The sequence below is a fragment of the Bombina bombina genome, chromosome 1 (assembly GCF_027579735.1).
Source record: "Bombina bombina isolate aBomBom1 chromosome 1, aBomBom1.pri, whole genome shotgun sequence".
Taxonomy (NCBI): Eukaryota; Metazoa; Chordata; class Amphibia; order Anura; family Bombinatoridae; genus Bombina; species Bombina bombina.
In genome coordinates, this window is record NC_069499.1 from 1,587,664,629 (window position 1) to 1,587,680,040 (window position 15,412).

Below are 15,412 nucleotides of genomic sequence, written 5' to 3' on the forward strand. Positions count from 1 at the left end.
GGGTCTGATCTGAGGTGTGATGTGGGGATGTGACTGACAGAGGGGCTGCAGGACCAGGGGTCTGATCTCAGGTGTGATGTGGGGATGTGACTGACAAAGGGGCTGCAGGACCAGGGGTCTGATCTGATGTGGGTATGTGACTGACACCGGGGGCTGCAGGACCAGGGGTCTGATCTGAGGTGTGATGTGGGTATGTGACTGACAGAGGGGCTGCAGGACCAGGGGTCTGATCTCAGGTGTGATGTGGGGATGTGACTGACAAAGGGGCTGCAGGACCAGGGGTCTGATCTGAGGTCTGATGTGGGTATGTGACTGACAGAGGGGCTGCAGGACCAGGGGTCTGATCTGAGGTGTGATGTGGGTATGTGACTGACACAGGGGCTGCAGGACCAGGGGTCTGATCTGAGGTGTGATGTGGGTATGTGACTGACACAGGGGCTGCAGGACCAGGGGTCTGATCTGAGGTCTGATGTGGGTATGTGACTGACAGAGGGGCTGCAGGACCAGGGGTCTGATCTGATGTGGGGATGTGACTGACAAAGGGGCTGCAGGACCAGGGGTCTGATCTGAGGTGTGATGTGGGTATGTGACTGACACAGGGGCTGCAGGACCAGGGATCTGATCTGATGTGGGTATGTGACTGACAGAGGGGCTGCAGGACCAGGGATCTGATCTGATGTGGGTATGTGACTGACAGAGGGGCTGCAGGACCAGGGATCTGATCTGATGTGGGTATGTGACTGACAGAGGGGCTGCAGGACCAGGGGTCTGATCTGATGTGGGTATGTGACTGACAGAGGGGCTGCAGGACCAGGGGTCTGATCTGATGTGGGTATGTGACTGACAGAGGGGCTGCAGGACCAGGGGTCTGATCTGAGGTGTGATGTGACTGACACAGGGGCTGCAGGACAAGGGGTCTGATCTCAGGTGTGATGTGGGGATGTGACTGACAAAGGGGCTGCAGGACCAGGGGTCTGATATGAGGTGTGATGTGACTGACTCAGGGACTGCAGGGCCATGGGTTTGAGCTGAGGTCTGATGTGGGTATGTGACTGACAGAGAGGGGTGCAGGGCCAGAGGTCTGATCTGAGGTGTGATGTTACTGACAGAGGGGCTGCAGGGCCTGAGGTGGGTATGTGGCTAACAGAGGGGCTGCAGTTCCAAGGGTCTGATCTGAGGCGTGATGTGGGTATGCGGCTAACAGAAGGGGCTGCAGGGTCAGGGGTCTGATCTGAGGTGGGTATGCGGCTAACAGAAGGGGCTGCAGGGTCAGGGGTCTGATCTGAGGTCTGATGTGGGTATGCGGCTAACAGAAGGGGCTGCAGGGTCTGATCTCAGGTCTGATGTGGGTATGTGGCTAACAGAAGGGGCTGCAGGGTCAGATCTGAGGTCTGATGTGGGTATGTGGCTAACAGAAGGGGCTGCAGGGTCAGATCTGAGGTGGGTATGTGGCTAACAGAAGGGGCTGCAGGGTTAAGGGTCTGATCTGAGGTCTGATGTGGGTATGCGGCTAACAGAAGGGGCTGCAGGATCAGATCTAAATAAACATTAATTTTTAAATCCTGATAAAAATGAGACTTAGATGCCAGGTCACTAAATAGCACTAATAAATGTTTGCTGCATTACACAACAAGCTAAATACCGACACCTGGTTTTACTGAAACCTTTATTCACAGAACAAGCAAAAACATTTACAAACAATTGTCCCAATATAAATATATAAAGTAATAAAAACAGAACAATACGTCAGACATTATAATATACAATGAATATGAAAAGGAGAAACATCCTCAGTGTCTAATGCTGTGGGTTCCTATAACATCACTACATGTTCTGAGGAAAGCTCAGTATTTGGCAGCAATAAACAGGAGATATGGATAAAACTGTAATTTGTAGCAATTAGTTTCATATATTCATGAGACGCGATATCACCCCCAACCCAAACATCAAAGTAAAAGTGTCCCAAGTTATATCCAACATCTATAGGATACTTCAGTTTTTTTTTATTATTATTATTATTATTATTAAAAAAAAAAAAAAAAAAAAAAAAAAAAACACAGTGTACCTTAACTCCCCATCATTTTAATTTGTTTTGAATAATCTATAAATGCTGAAGTGTATTGAAGTGTTCACAAATATTTCCTTTACCTTTATTTGGATGTTTCAAATAGCCAATTTTGCCTTTCCTAGCCCCACCTAAACACAAAATTTATATACTTAGGGATATAAAAATATAAAACTCCACATTTTTTTGTGGTTATTTAGACAAAGGATACCATTATAAAAAATAAAAATACTTCTAATTTACTTCTATTATAAACTCTGCTAGGAGTAAGCTTTTTGCACCCGTCAAGTTGCGCTCATACTTTTATTGAAAGTAACACTAAATAGATGCGTTCAAAATGCTGGCCTTCAAATTTCACAAATGCATTGACACATTCCCCCATAGAACATAGAAATCAATGGCGCAAGAAAAGTGGGAAAAAAAAAACCTAACAACCTACTTGCGCAAACCAGATCCCATTTTCTCAAAAGCGCTAACCCGACATAGAAATATGAATATTTTACATTGTTCACATAGAATGTTTTATTTATTCATCAACCCATATTTCTACAAATGTCTGATGGTATTTTAGTAAAACACACGGGAATATCTAATTTAAAAATACTTTAAACATTTCATATTCCAATGTTCTTCTGATAGGGGAATATGTTCTCAGTAAATACTTTTTTGAAAATGAATATTACATAAATATAATTTTACAGGTTTACAGCTACTTGAGTGTAACGGCTCCAATACATCGCTATCGGTCTCTCTATGTTAAAGCCATTTGCCTGCCATTTTTTCCCCTAACATTGAGGCCTCATATCTTTGAGCCCTTATAATATAAAACTTTTACGCAATTTTTTGGTTTACATTATGAGTAACTTTTAAATGTATTTTTGATGTCTTTTGCGACACTTTGAGTGTAACAGTAAACCAGAACTCTGAAGTTGCGCTATCCCGATGTGTGTTATATTCTATTGCATTCACGTTTACTTATAATATGCGCGCTACTTGCGACTGCGCAGACACAATAAACTTGTTATCACTCGCACGCAAGAGTTAGTGCGCCATTTGTATTCTGGCCCAATGTTTGCATTTTACTTTAGATGGAGGGGGGAAAAAAAAAAAAAAAATATTGGACTACAATATCCCTTTAAGGATTTTATAAATTAAAGGGATAGTAAACCCAAATGTTTTCTTTCATCATTCAGAAAGAGCAGCAATTTTAAGCAACTTTCTAATTTACTCCTATTATCAAATTTTCTTCGTTCTCTTTCTATCTTTATTTAAAAAAAGCAGAAATCGAAGCTAAGAAGCCAGACTATTTTTGGTTCAGACCATGGATAGCGCTTGCTGATTGGTGGCTATATTTAGCCACCAATCAGCAAGCACAACCCAGGTGCTGAACCAAAAATGAGCTGACTTCTAAGCTTACATTCTTGATTTTCAAATAAAGATAGCAAGAAAATGAAGTAAAAATTGATAAAATGAGTAAATTAGAAAGTTGCCTAAAATTGCTGCTCTTTCTGAATCATGAAAAAAATAAAAATGGCGTTTGCTATTCCTTTCAGCTATGACAGGGAGAACCTAGAAACTCTTTAAATAAGATTTTTACATCTATATACAGCCTTAGGGGCAGATAAGTGGCGAACTAACAGTTGTGCGCAAGCGATAGACATCATCACAGCTGTTTGCTCGTATCGGAAGTAGCGCGTGTATTACAAGTTAAAAGTAACGGCGATCACTTGAACGCAATTGAATGCGTGTTGGAATAGCACAACCTCAGAGCTCTGTTTAACTTATGCTTGAATAAAAAGTTCCACAAAACACTACAAAGTACAGTGACACTCATAGCACCACTGTCTAATAAAGTAGTAAACAAAAAATAAGTTAAGGGCTCAAAGATATGAGATCTCAGGTGTTAGAATTTAAAAAAAAAAAAAAACGCAGGCAAAGGGCTTTAAAACAAAGATACACACACACACAGTATACTCACACACACACACATAAATACACAAGTAGACATATATAAGTGCGTTGGAGCCTTTGCAGTCAAGTAGCTGAAAACATATAAAATCATGTTTATGCAATAGTTATTTTTAATAAAGTGTATAACTGTGTGTTTTCTCTCTCATATTCTCGTTACCAAAATACCATCAGATATAGAAATATTTGGTTTTAAATAAATAGAACATATCCTGCTATGTATAAATCATTGGAATGTGAAATATTCATATTTTCGTGTCAGGTTAGGGCAGTTGAGAAAACACGATCTTGCTCCATTGACTGCTATGGCGAATACGTTAAAGCTATAACAATATTTGAAGTTCAGCTTTTGCACCCATTGGATCAGCGTGCGAGCGAAACCTATTTACTTTTAACAAGAGTGCTTCCCGACATGCGCAAAAAGCTTACTTCTAGCAGGGTTAACACACGAGCAGGACCGATAAATAACGCTCCACTCATAATCTAGTCCTTAATTTAATCTGCACTGCCGTGTTCTATGGTGGGGATTTCTCCTCCCTCAGTTCTTTGTTTATATTTGAGTCATTAAGGAGACATGGATGTCAACATAAAAAAAAAAAAAAAAAAAAAAAAAAAAAAAGGAGCTAAAAGCAAAAATGTTTCTTTCACGATTCAAATGGAACAATCTTTAATCAACTTTCCAATTTACTTCTATTATCAAAGTCTTTGTTTTCCTGCTATCCTTTGTTGAAAAACAGGAGGCTAAGCTCAGGAGCGTGCACGTGTCTGCAGTTTAGCAAGAGAACTATTTCCTGTCATGTAGTGCTCCAGACATGTGCACGCTGCCTACCAAGATATTATTTTCAACAAAGAACAAGAGAACAAAATCACATTTGATAATAGGAGTTGGAAACCTTTTTTTAAAATTGTATTCTGAATCATGAAAGAAAAATAATGGGCTTCACGTCCCTTTAAAAGTTTTCATAGTTCAGATAACTAGTGCAATAGTAAAAGAAGGTTTCTAATTACATGATCACAATGTCCTTTGTTTTGTTCCCTAATTGAAGATCAAGAGTGCACGTGTCGCACGCTATATGGCAGCTACATACAATACAGTCTCCAAAATATACCGGTGCGCCTCACTTTACAGCGTTTCGCTAATACATCGCTTTGTGGAGCTGACGTTCAACCTCCAAGGATTTTGAAATAGTGTTGTACTCATCGTGCAAGAAAAGTGACTGGCACCATTTTGTTCGGCGCAGTTCACAGCATTACAGTGCGATCTGTGTCTCAGTGCTATAGTCTGGCAAATTGTACTCCAGTAATGGTTTTACAGGTACAGCATTTATAGAATACTGTAATGTGCTAGTGGTAAACTAAACTTAGTGCTATTGCACCTCTAATATAAGTCAGTGCAAACAAGTCTTATTGCACCTCTAATATAAGTCAGTGCAAACAAGTCTTATTGCACCTCTAATATAAGTCAGTGCAAACAAGTCTTATCGCACCTCTAATATAAGTCAGTGCAAGCAAGTCTTATTGCACCTCTAATATAAGTCAGTGCAAGCAAGTCTTATTGCACCTCTAATATAAGTCAATGCAAGAAAGTCTTATTGCACCTCTAATATAAGTCAGTGCAAACAAGTCTTATTGCACCTCTAATATAAGTCAGTGCAAGCAAGTCTTATTGCACCTCTAATATAAGTCAGTGCAAACAAGTCTTATTGCACCTCTAATATAAGTCAGTGCAAGCAAGTCTTATCGCACCTCTAATATAAGTCAGTGCAAGCAAGTCTTATCGCACCTCTAATATAAGTCAATGCAAGCAAGTCTTATTGCACCTCTAATATAAGTCAGTGCAAACAAGTCTTATCGCACCTCTAATATAAGTCAGAGCAAACAAGTCTTATTGCACCTCTAATATAAGTCAGTGCAAACAAGTCTTATCGCACCTCTAATATAAGTCAGAGCAAACAAGTCTTATTGCACCTCTAATATAAGTCAGTGCAAACAAGTCTTAAACACACTGAAAGCTAAAACTGCCTTGTTTCACTTTACAGCGGCGCTCTGGTCCCTAACCCGCTGTATAAGTGAGGTATACAGAATGCACATTCCTGAACCTATACAAATTGCTGCCATTATTTATTGCATAAGTCTATTTTACAAAAAGAACCTGCAATGCTCTCTGCTTAGTGCAGTGCACAAGCACTTTTGCCTCAGGCCTGTAATGGGTTAGAAGTCTATTAACCCCTTCCCGGCCGAACTTATTTGTCTACATCAGAACAAAGTTCCAATGTAAAGAAATAAGTTAAAAAGTGAAATCTCGCGATCGCGTGATTTCAATGATGGGATTGTGTCTGGGGGGAGTGAATATGACGCTAGACACGCCCTCCAGTCCACGTTCCCATTCGGGAAGCGATTTTGGCTTTAGTACAGACCAAAGGCTAGGACGTTCTATGCCGTCCTAAGGGCGTTAAAACCCAGTGCAGTTAGGACGGCATAGAACGTCTTAAGGGCGGGAAGGGGTTAGAGGAAAAAAAAAAACCAAACTATTTTAGATTTTGTTTCAACACCATAATCACTCAAACCTGTATCAAAGACAAAAGAAACCCTTTAAATAGAAGATCCCTGAGAGAAATATATTTATTTGCTATACTTCACATAAACGCACATAATAAAAAATATAAAATATCTATAAAAAGATAATTCCATTGCCTGAAGGGATGCACCTTCCATAAATACACCAATATTTATTACATTCTGAGTGTGAAAAAAACCTGCTGCTATTTCCCAGATGTATTTATAAATATAAAACAAAAATAGTAAAACAACGCAAAGTGCTGCTAAGTCTTTCAGATGCAATACAAAAAGATCTCTCCTTGGTATTGGTCACTATAGATACTAAGTGAAATAATGTTCATAAACCGTTTCTCATGACAAAGAGAAACTTAGCACCTTATATACCGTGTGCAGGTAACGGTTAGCTATAAAGATGCAAACAAGGTCTTTAGTAACAGGTTGTGAAGATCTTTCATTTTGTGCAAAATAAAGTCAAAAAAGATCCAAGATATATTTCAGTTGAAAGGTAAAAAAAACACACAAAAAAACACACAAAAGTAACCACTGAAATAAGACAATGGGACATATCCGGCATGTAACATTATAAACCCAGATCTGGAGGAGAAGATTTTGGATCACAGGATGAAATGATTGTGTTCAAGTAAAGCCATAAAAATCTGCGCTGGAGTTTCGGTGATGAGCTGAAGTTGCACGTGATCCACGTGTGGTCGTCTTGCCATGTAAACATTCTTTACACCTAATAAAACAGACATGACTCAGGTTAGTGAAAAGCTTCTGTAAGTGGAGGGAAAACACAAACATTTCAATTTAGTAAAAATTTAAACTGGGTTTTTCAACAAAATTTTCATACACAATTTAAATAATCACAGCTTGTTCTAATGTGGATAAACATTGTGTGCTTAAAGGGATACAAACCCCACATTTGTTCATTCATGATTTAGATACAGCATGCAACATAGTCACCAATCAACAAGCACTACCAAGGTGCTGAACACCAAAAATTGCCCAGCTTCTAAGCTTACATTCCTGCTTTTTCAAATAAAGATACCAAGAGAATGAAGAAAAAAATTGATAATAGGAGTAAATTAGAAAGTGGCTTAAAATAGCATGCTCGGATTTATTTATTTATTAAAATATGTGGGTTTAATATCCCTTTAAATGGACATTAAACACTTTCAGATGGCAATATAAAATATTTATATAAAATGTCTGCAATATACTTTATTTATTTTGTCCCCCTTTCCTGTAATTCCATTCTGATAATTTCAGTTCCTGTTAGACATGGAAGTGCAAAACACTGTTATAAATAGGTCACTAGAGTGTGCAGCCAATGGCTGTGTGGAATATAGCTGTCCCTAATTGGCCACAGCAGAGAAGGTAACCTAAGTTACAAAATGGCAGCTTCCATTGTTTTTTACCGAGAGGCTATGCTGTCCCACTGCCACTGGTTTACCGAGAGGCTATGCTGTCCCACTGCCACTGGTTTACCGAGAGGCTATGCTGTCCCACTGCCACTGGTTTACCGAGAGGCTATGCTGTCCCACTGCCACTGGTTTACCGAGAGGCTATGCTGTCCCACTGCCACTGGTTTACCGAGAGGCTATGCTGTCCCACTGCCACTGGTTTACTGAGAGGATATGATCACTGCAGGTGCAAATATCAACAAACGTAGCCACAAGTTAAGGTTTGCCATTTTGGGAATACGGTTAAAAAAAAAAGGGGAGGACAGTTTACTGTAACCATTACTTCCCTTTTAATGTGTTTCCAATAATCAATTTTGTGGCTATTATTTGTCTTTTGAAATACCTGATTTTCCTAGTTATAAGAACCACCTATACTGAACATTTAATCACTGCAGTATTGTTACAGAAAAGCTTTGGTGGATGGGAAAGATGGCTTTTCCATAGCAATATTACAGCTGCTGTCAAGGGGACATTTCCACCAAGAAACAAGTTATTTGAGTATAATAGGAATTAACCCCTCGATGCAAAGACAGCTCAAGAAACTTCCAGAGTCCATTAAACATTGTTTAAAGGAGCACTAAATACAGCAGATTTGCATAATCAACAAACACATGATAAAAAGACAATGCAATAGCACTTAGGGGTAGATTTACCATAGGTCAAGCAGACAGGATTCTGGTAAAATGCTTGGGCAATGCTGCCCCCTGCACACTGGCAGCCAATCATCAGATCAGGATTATTTCAGTCCGCCACCTAAAAGGTTTTTACGACCGCTGCTTCAACTTCTGTTTCAGGCGAGCCGGAAGAAGCAGCATCTGCTGATTGGTAAATCTACCCCTTAGTCTGAACTTCACACGAGTAGATTTTTTCTGATCATTTTCAAAGTTATGTCTATTTCTCTTCCTCCTGTATCATGTGACAGCCATCAGCCAATCACAAATGCATATACGTATATTCTGTGAATTCCTGCACATGCTCAGTAGGAGCTGGTAACCAAAAAAAAAAAAAAAAAAAATAGTAAATATAAAAAGACAAATTTTGTTAATGGACGTAAATAGGAAAGATGTTTTAAATTGCTGCTGTATCTGAATCATGAAAGTGAAATTTTGACTTGAGTGTTCTTTAAGTCAGCGTTTCTAAATCTTCATGTAGCGAGCACCCTACACACATATAATTGCCATTAGTACCCCAACTGCAACACAAATATTAGGTTTAAAAAAAAAAAACCAAACAAAACCACACACCCACACTACAACGTAACGAATAAACGTGCTACGCATGCACACAAGGCTCGCTACGTGATCTCCCTGCCAAAAGGATGTGGCTCTACGGGAAAACTCCTGGTATCCCAGCAGGTCAATCAGGCACTAACTGTGCTGAAATCTCAGTCAGTGCCATGCACCTAGTAACACTTCTGGCTGCCACGCTGAAGGCTCACTCAGTGCCATGCACCTAGTAACGCTTCTAGCTGCCGCGCTGAAGGCTCACTCAGTGCCATGCACCTAGTAACGCTTCTGGCTCAGTCAGTGCCATGCACCTAGTAACGCTTCTGGCTGCCGCGCTGAAGGCTCACTCAGTGCCATGCACCTAATAACGCTTCTGGCTGCCACGCTGAGGGCTCACTCAGTGCCATGCACCTAGTAATGCATCTGGCTGCCGCGCTGAAGGCTCACTCAGTGCCATGCACCTAGTAACGCTTCTGGCTCACTCAGTGCCATGCACCTAGTAACGCTTCTGGCTGCCATGCTGAGGGCTCACTCAGTGCCATGCACCTAGTAACGCTTCTGGCTGCCACGCTGAGGGCTCACTCAGTGCCATGCACCTAGTAATGCATCTGGCTGCCACGCTAAAGGCTCACTCAGTGCCATGCACCTAGTAACGCTTCTGGCTGCCACGCTGAGGGCTCACTCAGTGCCATGCACCTAGTAACGCTTCTGGCTGCCACGCTGAGGGCTCACTCAGTGCCATGCACCTAGTAATGCATCTGGCTGCCGCGCTGAAGGCTCACTCAGTGCCATGCACCTAGTAACGCTTCTGGCTCACTCAGTGCCATGCACCTAGTAACGCTTCTGGCTCACTCAGTGCCATGCACCTAGTAACGCTTCTGGCTCACTCAGTGCCATGCACCTAGTAACGCTTCTGGCTGCCGCGCTGAAGGCTCACTCAGTGCCATGCACCTAGTAACGCTTCTGGCTGCCGCGCTGAAGGCTCACTCAGTGCCATGCACCTAGTAACGCTTCTGGCTGCCGCGCTGAAGGCTCACTCAGTGCCATGCACCTAATAACGCTTCTGGCTGCCACGCTGAGGGCTCACTCAGTGCCATGCACCTAGTAACGCTTCTGGCTGCCGCGCTGAGGGCTCACTCAGTGCCATGCACCTAGTAACGCTTCTGGCTGCCGCGCTGAGGGCTCACTCAGTGCCATGCACCTAGTAACGCTTCTGGCTGCCGCGCTGAGGGCTCACTCAGTGCCATGCACCTAGTAACGCTGCTGGCTGCCGCGCTGAGGGCTCACTCAGTGCCATGCACCCAGTAACGCTGCTGGCTGCCGCGCTGAGGGCTCACTCAGTGCCATGCACCCAGTAACGCTGCTGGCTGCCGCGCTGAGGGCTCACTCAGTGCCATGCACCCAGTAACGCTTCTGGCTGCCGCGCTGAAGGCTCACTCAGTGCCATGCACCTAGTAACGCTTCTGGCTGCCGCGCTGAAGGCTCACTCAGTGCCATGCACCTAGTAACGCTTCTGGCTGCCGCGCTGAAGGCTCACTCAGTGCCATGCACCTAGTAAGGCTTCTGGCTGCCACGCTAAAGGCTCACTCAGTGCCATGCACCTAGTAACGCTTCTGGCTGCCGCGCTGAAGGCTCACTCAGTGCCATGCACCTTGTAACACATCTGGCTGCCGTGCTGAAGGCTCACTCAATGCCATGCACCTAGTAACACATCTGGCTGCCGTGCTGAAGGCTCACTCAGTGCCATGCACCCAGTAACGCTTCTGGCTGCCGCGCTGAAGGCTCACTCAGTGCCATGCACCTAGTAAGGCTTCTGGCTGCCGCGCTGAAGGCTCACTCAGTGCCATGCACCTAGTAAGGCTTCTGGCTGCCGCGTTGAGGGCTCACTCAGTGCCATGCACCTAGTAAGGCTTCTGGCTGCCACGCTAAAGGCTCACTCAGTACCATGCACCTAGTAACACATCTGGCTGCCGTGCTGAAGACTCACTCAGTGCCATGCACCTAGTAACGCTTCTGGCTGCCGCGCTGAAGGCTCACTCAGTGCCATGCACCTAGTAAGGCTTCTGGCTGCCGCGCTGAAGGCTCACTCAATGCCATGCACCTAGTAACGCTTCTGGCTGCCACGCTAAAGGCTCACTCAGTACCATGCACCTAGTAAGGCTTCTGGCTGCCGCGCTGAAGGCACACTCAATGCCATGCACCTAGTAACACATCTGGCTGCCGTGCTGAAGGCTCACTCAGTGTAATGCAGAGCGGTGTCACCAGAAGTGATGCAGTTCAGCATTCTTATGAGGTCCTGGAGAATTTTAGAACACCAGCACAGATACATTTTGTATAAAAATGTATATATGAGCTACAGATTTGACTGACAAAGCAGATTTCTAACTCCAGCTAGACATTTTATAGCACAGGGACAGTTTACAAACTCACAGTTTAATGCGCCAATAAGAAAAAAGGCTGTACATACTAATATATATCTGCAAAATAAAAAAAGGGGACATGGAACACCATTTTTTTTGCTTAGTGGTTCATATTGAGCAGCAATTTTAAATAATTTTCCAATTTATTTCTATTATTTAATTGGTTTTGTTCTCAGAGTTCAAAAGTTTACCTAGGTAGGTGTAGAAGCTGCCGATTGGTGGCCGCACATATGTCAAGCTCCCAGTAGTGCATTGGATACCAAGAGTATTATGCAAATCAGATAATATTAGGTGCTTTTTAAAAAAAAAAAAAAAAAAGGGGGGGGGGAAGAACTTTCTATCTTAATTAGGAATGGGGGAAAAATATAATGGTTTAATTTCCCTTTAACTGTAAACACTATTTGTTAGTCCTTCTGGTTGTCACTGGCTGGGAGGGGCACAACTTGCGTGCAATTAACAACGTCCCACCCCTGTTATTTTGTTTCATTCACTGAGCGGTAGAACCTGATTTGCCAGTGTCATTTACCAACAAGCTTTGTGCAGAAATATTCTGTTTTAAGTAAATACAAACAGGAACTAAAGAAAAACTGGATCTTCTGGTTCCTAAATCCATTCAGCATATTGTCCTCCTCAATATAATGTAGCTACTTCTTTAAGAGTAAAAAATAAAACAAACAAAAAAAAAAAAAAAAAGCAAAAACACACACTTTTATGATTTAGTTAACTTCTATTAATTAAAAAAACTCTTTAGAATTCTACCACCTCTGGTTTAGTTAAACAGGAAATACTATTAATATTTATCTGTCAGAAGTAAAAGACCTTTCTGCTGATTAAACCATTACAAATGTGCAATTGGCTGTGATCAGCTCAGCTGGAAGAAATCCTGAAATAGATTACACAAATTGATCTGGGGTAATCACATTGAACCCTCCCTGATCTGTCTCTGGAAGGCTGAGGGGTTCTGCATAGACAGCCACAGGAAAAGGTTATAGGTTTAAATGCAAATTGTACTTTCATGGTTAGGACAGAGCATGCAATTCTATTATCAATTGTTCTTCATTTGCCTTTGTTTGAAAGCATACCCAGGTAGGTAGCAGTGCACTACTGGTAGCAAGCTGCTGATTGGTGGCTACATACACGTCTCTAGACATTGGCTGATTTCATGTGTAAAGCTAGCTCCCAGTAGTGCATTGCTGCTCTGAAACCAGTAATCTCTCTTTCAGGATGGAGATAGATCACACAATGTAATAAGGAGCAGCAATGCACTATATGTTCCTCCTTGCTTACCCTGAAGCATGTGTAACTCATTAGTGTCCAAGAAAACATGGCTGAGATGGCAACCATAACTGGGAGCTAGCTGAACACAATGAGCAAGCCAATGACAAAAGGCATATATGTGAAGCCACCAATCATCAGCGCATTGTGGCTCTTCACTCTATAGGTATAATTTAAAAAAAAAAAAAAAAAAACGGTACCAAGAAAATGCAGCAAATTAGTTAATAGAAGTAAATTGGAAAGTTGTTTAAGATTGTATGTTCTACCTCTGAATCATAAAACAAGACATCTGGGTTTCCTGTCTATTAAAAAAAAAAACTGTATAGTGACCCCACTGCAGGGGGTTAAACATAATAATATGCAATAATAAAATGCACTAATATCTATTGCAGTGTAATGGGGGGTGCTGTTATTGGGCTTCTCACACCTACAATCAGAACTACTGTTTTAAGTTACTCCCTATTAGCCCCTCTGTAATTTACATCTAAGGAGCACATCATAGGGGATATTTTATTGCAACCCAGAGGAGGTGGGGGACAAAATCTGTCATAATTATGGGACTGGGGCAGCCTTGTATTTCAGATGGGGGTTCCTCATGTTGGTGGATGTGTATAGTGTCTACAACTGAATGGCACAGAAATGACTCACCGGGTACTCAGAGCCCTCAGACCAGCCTCTCCTCCATCTCCTGAACACAAACCACCAGCTGGGTGTCCGGACTAGGCAAAGGGTTCATCTCCAAGTGTTTGTCCTTCAGATTCTGGGTGTTAAAGCCCCCGTTTATGAAAATAGCTGGACTTCCGATTTCGGGTACCCCTGACTGATTTGCGGTACTGTGGGTCTCCATAGTTAAAACTTTCCTCCTACCCCTCTTGGAGAACCTCTCGGAGAACTTCCTAGCTAACTGCACCAAGCTGCTCTTCTTGGGCTCAGCGGGCAGGTCCATCAGCAACTCCTCCATAGATACCTCTAGGTTAAATGAATACCATGCCAGCCACCACAGAAGGCTGAAGAACACCAGAATTCCACCGCTGAAGATCAGAAACTCCCCGAAGCTCCTGCCGTCCTTCTCCAAGTTCACAAAGACACCGACCAGGATCAGGCTGAGCCCTCCTATGTCAAAGGCAATAGCTAGGAGAAACAGGACCGGACAGCGAGCCAACAACCGATGCTTGCCCATGATGGTCAGCTCCAAACTAGCTCTGGCAGAGGATCTGCTGGTCAACAGGGGAGGCAACCTGGGAAATGACCCCACCCACAGCTACTCACCTGGGAAGGTAAAGCACCTGGATCCGCCCAGTCAGTTGGAAGAGATACATTTATGTCACCATGTAGCCACCCATCTGGGAGGTCTTTTCACCCTAAACCCTCCCCTATCACTAACTTGGGAATGCAAAGCACAAGGAGGTTCTCTTATTCTTAGCCCTGCAACCAGAACTCACCTCGGAAGGATATAGCACCTGAACACGAGGGTCACCACCAGCTTGGGGTATCTACCCATTCTGAGCCCCATCATTAACCTGGGGGTAGTAAAGCAGTCACGGCCACTCACCTACCACACGTACTCGCCAAGGGTAACCAATGTATAAGGATCCGCATAAACACAGCTAGCCCCGCCCCCAGGGAGTTACCTGCCCGGATAGCACGGCGTTGCTGCAGTGCTGTTTTGCATATTTTAAGGAAAAGATTCTGAGAGTTTCCTATTTTGTGTAAGTTTTGTACTGAGAGGGTGTGGGGCCCTGCTCATTGTCTCCACCAGGTCACAGCTGCTTCCTCATTGCAGAACCTTAAAGCTGACAGGTTTGTCCTTAGGGTATGGGCACGGGGTCAGAGAAGGTGTTTATGGCACCTGGAGGTGACGAGCACATTTGTATTCCTTATAGTACACAGGGGCGGGGCAAACAGAAGAAGGGGAATAGGAGGCTTGTGCTGAGGGGCCTCACAAATTTGTTATGGTCAGGGCCCCTTTGTGTTACAGATTTATCTATTATACATTCAGCTTGTAAGCCACAGTCTCACAATTTACAAGTAGTACGCTATATAGTAAGCTCCTTGTTACAGACACATTTAATATAAAGCTAGATAGTAAACTTTTTGTAGCATAATCATCTAATATGCATATAGATAGTAAGCTCCTTGTAACTTAATCATCTAATATGCAAGTAGATTGTAAGATCCTTGTAACATAATAATCTAATATGCAAGTAGATTGTAAGCTCCTTGTAACAAACATTTAATATACAAGTAGATTATAAGCGCCTTGTCACAGATTCATCTATTATACAAATATATTGTAAGCTCCTTGTTACAGACACAATTATTATACAAATAGATTGTAAGCTCCTTGTTACAGACTCATTTATTATACAAATAGATTGTAAGCTCATTGTCACAGACACATTTATTATACAAATAGATTGTAAGCTCCTTGTTACA

At 42.6% G+C, this 15,412-nt stretch overlaps 1 long non-coding RNA gene across 1 annotated transcript; it reads right to left on the minus strand.

The window, feature by feature from the left end:
• Positions 1–1,649: 1,649 nt before the first annotated feature.
• On the minus strand, positions 1,650–14,393 carry LOC128656486 (uncharacterized). The gene is made up of 2 exons (XR_008402016.1): positions 13,625–14,393; positions 1,650–7,328 (listed from the first exon to the last, which is right to left on the minus strand). It is a non-coding gene; the product is annotated as an uncharacterized LOC128656486 (long non-coding RNA).
• Between the last annotated feature and the right edge of the window lie 1,019 nt (positions 14,394–15,412).